The following is a 10,285-nucleotide window of genomic DNA, read 5'->3' as shown; positions in this document are numbered from 1 at the left end:
AAGAGTCAAATGATTTGGATTCCATGACTGTTGATCAACTCATGGGTTCGTTGCAAGCTCATGAAAAAAAGGTGGTGAAGAAACAAGAAGCTTTAGAGCAAGTGCTACAAACAAAGTTTTCGTTGAACGAAAAAAGAAGAAAAACATGGAGGAAATCAAAAGGTCCGAGGACATGGAAATGCAAGTGGCCGAGGAAGAGGAAGAGGCCGTGGAAGAGGAGAAATCAACACACAACTAACAATGAAGAAAAAGTCCAAGACTCACAACAAATAAGTGGTCGTGGTAGGAAATTACTCAAGGTCATATGGAAGGATGTATGATAAGTCTCAAATTCAATGTTACAATTGTCAAAAGTATGGTCATTATGCTTCGGAGTGTAGAAATGTTGCTAATAATGTTGAAGAAAGGGCTAATTATGTTAATGAAGAAGTGGAGCCTACTTTGTTGTTGGCATACAAAGGTGAAAGGAGTGAAGAAGATGTGTGGTATCTTGACACCGGTGCTAGCAACCATATGTGTTGTAGCAAAGAGAAGTTTGCTGATATTAATGAATCAATAAATGGCAAAGTGACATTTGGAGACTTATCACAAATTTCGGTAAGAGGGAAAGGTAAAATATTGATTCATTTGAGAAATGGGCATCATCAATTTATCTCTAATGTTTATTATGTGCCTAAGATGAAGAATAATATTTTGAGTTTGGGACAACTCTTAGAAAAAGGCTACAATATTTCCATGAAGGATTGTAGTCATTTGATAAGAGACCCATTGGGTAATTTGATTGCCAAGGTTCCAATGACAAAAAAACTGGATGTTTTTGCTAAATATTCAAACCAACGAGGCTAAATGTTTGAAGGCTTGTTTTAATGATTTAACTTGGTTTTGGCACTTAAGACTTGTGCACTTGAATTTTGGAGGATTAGAGTTGTTAGCCAAAAAGAAGATGGTGAAGGGATTGCCTTTCATTAGCAATCCAAATCAATTATATGAAGGATATCTAGTTGGAAAGAAATCAAGGAAATTTTTTCTTAAAGAAGCTACCATAAGAGCTACGTCGCCACTACAACTTATTCATTCGGATGTTTATGGTCCAATTTCTCCATCATTATTTGGTAAGAATAATTATTTTTCATTATTCATTGATGATTTTAGCCGAAAAACATGGGTGTATTTTCTTAAACAAAAATTGGAAGTGTATAGAATTTTTAAGAAATTTAAAGCACTTGTTAAAAAACAAAGTGGCTATAATGTAAAGGCTTTTCGATCCGATAGAGTTTGTAAATTCACATCAAATAATTTCAAAAAATTTTATGAAGAAAATGGAATTCACCATCCTTTAACGGTTCCGAGATCGCCCCAACAAAATGGAGTTGTAGAAAGGAAGAACAGAACCTTTCTCAATATGGCTTGAAGAATGTTGAAAAGCTAGGAAATGCCTAAAGAATTTTGGGCTAAAGCGATTGGTTGTGCAGTGTACTTGTCTAACCGGTGTCCTACTAGAAGTGTGCAAAACAAAACACTACAAAAAACATGGAGCGGAAGAAAGCCAAGTGTCTCTCATTTGCAGGTTTTTGGGACCATTGCCCATGTGTACGTGTCGGATGAAAGGAGGACTAAGTTAGACAACAAAAGTGAAAAAATGGTGTTCATTGGCTATGATGCAAGTTCCAAAGGTTACAAGTTGTACAATCCAAGCAATTGGAAGATTATCATTAGTAGAGATGTTGAATTCGAAGAGGGAGCCACATGGGATTGGAATACTCCAAATGAATATTATAATATTTTTCCAATTTTGGATGAGGAGCAAGAAAATGAAGGCATGGATCGGCCCATTTCTCCACCAACATCACCTCTACCACCATCAATTCAAGATCAATCAACTCCATCATCATCAAGTTCAAGTGACACACCACCACTTTGCAAGAGGAGTATTCGTGATATATATGACGAAACAGATGAGGTAACGGAATGCCGCCCAAAATTGACTATGATGAGGTATTTGTACCCGTAGCTCATTTGGAAACAATTAGATTGTAAATTTATTTGGCAGCCCAAAACAATTAGAGAATCCACCAAATGGATATGAAATCGGCTTTCTTGAACGGGTTTCTTGAAGAAGAGGTGTATGTTCAACACCCCATGGGCTATGTTGTAAAAGGGCAAGAAAACAAAGTCTTAAAATTGAAGAGGGCTTTATATGGCTTGAAGCAAGCACCGAGGGCATGGAATAAGCGAATTGACAAATATTTTCAAGACAATAATTTTTCAAACTGCCCATATGAACATACGCTTTACTCCAAAGTAAGTGAGAATGGAGATGTATTTTTTGTTTGCTTGTATGTGGATGATTTAATCTTCATAGGTAGTAATCCAAAAATGTTTGAAGATTTCAAAAAGGTTATGACTCGAGAGTTCGAGATGACGGACATTGGCATCATAGCTTATTATCTTGGCATTGAGGTTAAGCAAATGAAGAATGGAATTTTCATTCACCAAGAAGGCTATGCTAAGGAAATTCTCAAGAAATTCAAGATGGAAGATTGTAAATTGGTGAACACACCCATGGAAGTTGGAATTAAATTGTCGAGAAATGAAGATGGAGAGACGGTGGATCCAACATTTTTCAAAAGTCTTGTTGGATGCTTTAGATACTTAACATGCACAAGGCCGGACATATTATTTGCAGTTGGGCTTGTTAGTAGGTTTATGAAAAGACCCACTATAACTCATTTCAAGGCGGCTAAGAGGACTCTTCGTTACATCAAAGGTACCCTTGATTTTGGGTTATTCTATTCATTTGCTAATAATTTCAAGCTTGTGGGCTATTGTGATAGCAATTGGGCCGGAGATTTGGATGATAGAAAAAGTATTTCGGGCTATTGTTTTTTCATAGGAAATACTGCTTTTACATGGTGTTCAAAGAAGCAACCCATTGTCACTCTCTCAACTTGTGAAGCAGAATATGTTGCAGCCACTTCATGTGTTTGTCAAGCAATTTGGTTAAGGAATTTGTTGAAAAAATTACACATGCTACAAGAAGAGTCAACGGAGATTTTTGTGGACAACAAATCAGCAATTGCTTTGGCCAAGAATCCAGTGTTTCATGAACAAAGCAAGCATATTGATACAAGATTTCATTTTATTAGAGAATGCATAACCAAGAAGGAGGTGGAACTCAAGTTCATCAAGTCATAAGATCAAATTGCAGATATTTTCACCAAGTCCCTCAAGTTTGCAGAATTTCACAAGTTAAGGAGTTTGCTTGGAGTTGAAAAAAAATCACGTTTAAGGGGGGGTGTTAGAAATTAAACTTGATTATATTTTTAAATATCTTTAAAGGTTATGGATGTTTTTTATTTTATGTTTAATTTTATGTTTATGTGAGTTTTTTTGTGGAGTTAGTGGGGGGCATAAGAGTTACAACTAGTAATGGTCATGTTAATGGGTTAGTGGGAGTTTTGCCTACTAGATGTTATGTTAATAGGGGGTTAATTTTCATTTACATTTATGTTTTGATGCCTATATAAACCCATGTATTTTAGCCATTTTTAATCAAGTGAAATAGAAGTGTTTTTCGTCCGTTTTTATTCTCTTCCAAATAGTATAGTGTTGTGTTTATTACTAGGCCACTATTTCCGACAAAGCTCTCAATAAGACAGCTAAAATTGTTTTAGCACTACTGTCAATTTATCACAACATGGCAATATGATATGATGAATCAGCATGTTGGTATGGAAATTACTGCATTACTAGCTAGTTTGTATCGGGGTTAAGTTGTAAGATACATGTTTAATAATGTTGAACCTTTGTATAATTAATTGAGTAATCAGAAGAAAATTATATATGATAATGAAATAGATGAATAAAAAAACACTTTTAACTTATTTTATAGATAATATACTATGATTTCTACTTATATCACTATATAATCAGTTTCTATAAAACATAATGTGACAACAAAGCTCTTCCATGTGCAACTATGGTCTTCTTCTTGCCACTCACTAATTAATCCGAGCCACCACTATACCCAAAATTCACCAATGGAAGCAATCGAATCAACCCTAAGAGGACAGCATTTCCGAACCATAGTTGAATTCAAATGGGATAATGTTTTAACATCCAAGCAACACGATTAACACACAGGATCATCAACCACACCTTTTTTCCTTAAAAAAAATTTCATCGAAAGTCTATCATTTAGGAAACCCCATAGAAAATGTTTAACGTTGGGCTTCATCTTCAAAGACCACAGTCTCTGTCTGTAAGTGTGAAAAGAAATTCTAGAGCTACTCACCCCTATTTAACGGATAGATTCCTAACGATGATATAAATAAGGAAGACAAGCATGCTGGTTAGTCAAGGGCAATAATTGATTGGGAGTGGTTTCAGGGAAAGGGCATGCAGGGCCACAAGATGGTATCTTTTCAGAGTTCAAGTAGGTCGACTCGGTTTAGTTGGAGGAGTTTATTGCTAGTTATGGACTTGATTATGAAGAAGGGAGTTGGCCATCCCTCCACAAACTAGTCGGGAGCTGGAGTCGTTCCCCTGATGAGGCCAAGCCTCAATAGGGCTGGTCGTAGTGGCTAACCTAGGTGTTTGTGCGAGTAGAAGCAACATCTTGGTGCTGCACGGGTCATGCTACTATGCCAAAACTCTAGGCTCGTAACAAATGGTAATAGAGCAAAATGTGGGGAAAACACAAAGGTGTGCTATCTCGACGATCCGGGGGTTAAGAATAAAGGGGGTGCATAGTTGCTTTGGTTCATGGTCCAATTATTGAAGTGGATGGGAGCCTCTATAACCCCAGAAGCATCATTGGAGCATCATTTGAAGTTCTGCATTGGAGGGCCAGAGGGTCGCGCGCACTAAAGTGTTTACCATTAAAAGGGTGATACAAACCAATGTGAAGGGCAGGCATCAAGTTAGTAGGAGAGCCTTGATTACTCGGGATGTTGAGAAGGCGGTATAACATAAAGTTGCGTCCAAGGAGAAGTGGAAGTCTACTTTGGTCCGAGACCCAATCCATTGGACGAGTGCAGTGTAGAGGGATGCACAAAGAAGCAATGGGGGGCATCAAGGCAAGCATACCGCTTGGAGATGCAAACTTTGGAAAGTTAGACGTCATGAAGTTAGTGCTATACACGACGAGGGCATCGTAGGATTCAGGTGAGGGAAAGTGTTACAGACGGATTCCTAACAAAGTTATGAGTAAGGAAAACACACATCCTGGTTGGTGAAAGGCAACAATTGATTAGGAATAGTTCCAGGGAAGGGGCATGTAAGGCCACAAGATGGTATCTTTTCAGAGTTTAGGTAAGTCGACTCGGTTCAGTTAGAGGAACTTATCAATAGTCATGGACTTGATGAAGAAGGAAGTTGGCCTTCCCTGCACAAACTGGTCGGGAACAGGATTCGTTCCCCTAATGAGGCCAAGGCAGGCGAAACAAGTCAGCATGTAGCCTCGATAGGGTAGGTCATGGTGGTAGACCAAGGTGCTTATGCGAGTAGAAACAATGCCTTGGTGCCACACGGGTTGTGCCACTACGCTAAAACTCTAGGTGGCGGGCATTAAGTCGGCAGGAGAGCCTTGATTGCTCGGGATGTCGTGGAGGCAGCATGTAATGACCCGGTCATTTTTCTTCCTTTCCCTTTTCTTAGATTTTCACTGATATATATATATTTTTTTCCATTGATATTTTCCTTTCTGAGTTCGATTTCTCGTCACTTAGTGACGTCTTGAGTGCTCGGGGATGATTTCTGAAACTCTTTCTTTTGGATTGACAACTTCCTTTGAGGACCGCGTCATTTCCACATTTTTATTTTTTAGACACTATTCACTTTTCGTCCTTTTCCCTATTTTATCTTTTCCCCGTTTGTCACTTTTTGGCACAACTTCACTTTTTGTGTTCGGAGTTGGTTTTTGACTTCACATATCTTCACTCTAAGTGGTTTCCATGAAATATATATCTTTACTTTTGTATAAAGGTACTCTGGTTGCTCCCGGTATCCATAGGGGCATGGATGCATAGTTCTTTAGAAATATTCTTATTTCTTGGGGTATTTTTCATAAATATCGTTTGAAGATATTTATTTCAGGGGTTTTTAAGAAAATATTTTTGGAAGATATTTTCATTCTGGGTAGTTGTGCAGTGTTCACTTTTTGGAGGGGCCATTGTGCAATTAATGAAAGTTATTGCAAAATATCTTATTTTAAGCCTGGATCCTCGTATGGGATTCATTTTCACTTTTTATTGAGTCGTGTACTCTTAGAATTTCCTTCTGGTTATTTTTCTCTAGTTCTAGGGTTTCTGACCCGGTTGTCGCCAAACTTGTTTGGGACAGATCTCTCTGCTTGGGACTCGATTTTCGTCGTCATTTCTTCTGTTGTTCATATTTTCTTATTTTGGTTCTTTTTTATTCAAGGTGTTTTTCCGTTTAAGAACGTCTACTCAAATTCCACTTTTCCGGACCCGACAAGACCCTTTCGGGACACTTTTAGGGGTTTTCTATAAATAGGGGGTGAAATAAGAAAAATAAGATTTTCTCTATGTCTTTCCCCTCTCTTAGCCGGATTCCATGGCAGCCATAGGCTGCTACCTTCTCTCTCCTCTTTTGAAGCTTCTCCCTTTATTGAAAAGTCATAGTGCCCTAGTGTTTTATGCTCGTCTCGACTACGCGCATCTTTCCCCCTTATTAGAGTTCGTTTTTGGTCATTTCTTGAGTTCGGGATTGAGGTCAATTTTGGATTTTGGTATGTCCTCTTTGGAGTTTAATGTTCACCGTGTTGTCCCCGACAAAACCTAAAAGTTTCGTCGGATTCGAAGCCGTTTCATTTCGGTAAGGATTTGGGATTTCATCTCAAATGGAGGTAGGGGGTGTTATAGTTTCAATTCCTTGTTGTCTTGCATGCTATGGATACTTATACAACTTGTATGCATGCTTTTGTTCATAAACTAGAAATTTAATTTAATTATTTCTTGTATAAGATTTAATTTATATGGTTGTCTATAGCTTGGAATCAAATTGTGGTATGCTCGGAAATTAAGTTTTGATATGATTATTAACATATATTAAATTGGGTGGATTTGAATAAGTATTGAGACTTTTATTTAATATTATTATTTGGTGAAAGTTTAATTCACATAGTCGTAACTAGCATAAAATTGATTTGTAATGTGATATAAAATCTGGCCTTAGTATGTTCTTTAACATATGTAAAATTGAGAATATTTGGAATTGATTTAAAAGCTAGAGGAAATTAATTAATTAGTTTAATTAATTTCATTTTAAGTGTTGTAGTCCCTTAATTGGATTTTTAACTCGATATTGTTGATGACCACACTATGTCCCTTAACATATATTAAATTGAGGTCATTTGGAATAGATTTGAAATCTAGAGAATTTAATTATTTTTATTTAATTAAATTTTACCTAATTGTTCCATGTATTTAATTGTGTTGTAAAAGTTGTTTCTATTTTTAAATCATGGATTTGGACTTGTTGTATAGTCACTTGGTTATGTTTTAAGCATTGAGCAACATTGTTATTAAAATTATATTCATGAGAACATGTTTCCAATATTGAATATAATATTGCTTTGTATAATGAATTGCATACTTTGTATTTGACATTATGTATGCCATTTTAGAATTGAAACTCTAAGGCATGAATTGTGTGGTTTCAAACTACTTATGCATGGAAGGTGATTTCGTGCATTATATAAATTATGTATAAGTTGTGAACTTATTTGGTTTATTTTGTAGTCTTGGGACATTGTTACAAGTGATATGGCTAGAGTTTGGCTCTAGTGCGGGAGGTATGAGTTCTCCCCAATTGAGATAGTGCGCACTAAGGTGGTCTTCCCAGCGGGTTAATGCCTGGAATAACCGTATTGTTCTTGGTTCATTCTGAGACGTGGTGTCCAAGTCTTTTACTATTTGATTTCGCATTTAATTCCAAGTTGACAATCATGTTTAATTATGACTTGTGGTTTTGGGTATTGGCGATTTAATGTTGTTAAGTACATTTATGTATTTTGGTTTTTAAGGAATCATCGCATGTTTTTGTTGTTGTTTAGTACGTCTATGCTAAATTGCTATATTTAGTTGTTATTCCATTTTAGATTTCAAGTTGATGACTTTGAAAATCTATGTCTTGATGTGTAGTAATAGAAACTCTAATTATGTTAAATTGCTATATTTAGTTGTTATTGCATTTTAGATTTCAAGTTGATGACTTTGAGAATCTATATTTTGTTACTTTGTATAGCATGAACTTATGTTATTGAAATTACATGAATGATATGATTTATGCTAGAAATGTTCTAAGGTAGCTTAGGATGCCCCCGGAGTCTCACCTTTGACATAGACGTTAGGTGGCATGACCCTTTTGAATTGTTTCATGTTAATGTAAAAATTTATAAGAAATCGAGTCTATGCATGCTAATTCCCTACGAGTAAACTTATTTACTCACCCCGAAGTTACTGGGGATATTGTTCAAGTACAGGATTCAAGATATAGAGATTTGCACTTTCCTTGGGTGATTTGCAGATTTAAAGTTTCTTTTAATACATTCTTGTTCACATACAAGTGTTAGCATGTTTGAGTTTTACCTTTAAATATTATAATACTTAGTTAGGTTCAATTATGTCATTTTTGCCTTATGATATGTAAAGTGTACTTGGATACACTATTTGGAACCTAATTAATATGTATGACATGAGGTCAAGGGCACAAACTTCAAAATTCAAATGTATGCATTTAAATTCTATGTTTTGCTTTTGAAATGTAATTTTTCTAACTTGGAGGTTTGGCATGTGAATTGGAGTAAATGTTATGTAATGAGGCCATGGGCTATGGTAACACACTTCAATACCTAGAGTGTACTTGTTGGCGTGCTTACATAGCTTAAAATCATATTTTTGGACCAACTTCATGTTGGGGTTTGAGGCTTGGGTGAAGCCTTAACATTTCTTATTCATAACAGGTCTTCTAGCAGCTTTTTAAGCCATTTCAGTCATCCAAAATGTTGGTTAGGTCGACCGATGGCTTTTGGGAACTTCAATGAACAGTAAAACACTAATTCCAGTAGCCATTTTCGCTGTTTGGCTCCATTTCGGTCGACCGATGGCTTATTTCAGTCTACCGAAAGAACCTCCCCTCAAAAACATGTTTTAAGCCCAATTTATGTCCAGTTCTATCATCCGAAACTCCAGTTCCGTCGACCGAAATTGCCCTCATTCAGCTGCCTCTTTAGTTTTGTTTCAGCACTGACGTTCTGACTTAAAACGGTCATAACTCCTTCATTTTTAATCCAAATAGGGTGATTCTTAAGTCAAAATTTATGTATTTTGAGTCAGCTTTCCAATGGTACCAATTTCATTCTCATATTCAAATCACAATGGGAGTTATTCATGTTTTAGTGAGGTAGTGTTAGTTTTTGTTTAAACCAGAAAGGGCAATTTTGTGAGATTCTTGGCCAATGTTCTTAGAACCTCTTGGAATGTTGTAAAATGATTAGATTATGTTGTATTCACCTTGTTTGACTTGTTTAGAGTCAATTCTCTCCTTTTAATTGTGAATTGACCATTTTGCCCTTAATTGACGGATTTTGCCCGTTTTGACTCTCGTTTGCTCATTCACTTTTCTAGAGTTCCGTAACTTCATGAAATATCACATTGGCGTCTTAGAGATGATTTATATCTCAAAGGACTATGGTTTCATCTTTTGCTTCAGCATTTCGAATCCGTTATCGGGTCAACTTTTGGGTCATCACTGACGCACTGGGTTGAAAAACTTGTGCTACAAGTGGTATCAGAGCTCCTAGGTTCGAAAACCTTAGGACGATGGGTTTTGGGTTCATATCATGCTTGTGTTGCCATTCTTTATATGTTTATATGCTTCCCAATAACATGTTTATGTGCTTATGTGCTATATGTGGTATGCCGTTGTGTAACATGATTTTATTCTAATGTAAAGAGCATATCATATGATGTATGCTAGATTTGATTTGTATATGCATGGTTGTTTTGCATATTTGGCAGGACTTGGGATTAGTCATTGGATGTTTGAGTTGATGCTGAGTCATTTGTTGAGTTTTCACTTAGTGTAATGGTTGGTGTGTTTGGTTTTGTTTAGGCACTATTCCTTGAGGTTGTTGGTGATTGTCCACATTGTTTTACGGTAGTATAGGTTATTGTTGACCTAGTTTTGGTTTTGACGTAAGTGGAGAGACACCTTTGTTTAGACTCTCATAAGGTGAGTCATTAGGCGTTGCCGTAGTGCT

The 10,285-nt window shown here is 36.5% G+C and overlaps 1 pseudogene; it reads left to right on the top strand.

The window, feature by feature from the left end:
* The first annotated feature begins 2,076 nt into the window (after positions 1-2,076).
* Positions 2,077-3,309, top strand: LOC132272502 (uncharacterized mitochondrial protein AtMg00810-like; annotated as a pseudogene).
* Positions 3,310-10,285: the final 6,976 nt, after the last annotated feature.

Source organism: Cornus florida, unplaced genomic scaffold (genome assembly GCF_030987335.1).
Source record: "Cornus florida cultivar Cherokee Brave unplaced genomic scaffold, ASM3098733v1 CherokeeBrave_3.0.0_Hap2_Chr09, whole genome shotgun sequence".
Classification (NCBI taxonomy): Eukaryota; Viridiplantae; Streptophyta; class Magnoliopsida; order Cornales; family Cornaceae; genus Cornus; species Cornus florida.
Note: the sequence above shows the minus strand (reverse complement) of the source record. Positions and strands in the feature narration are given on the sequence as shown.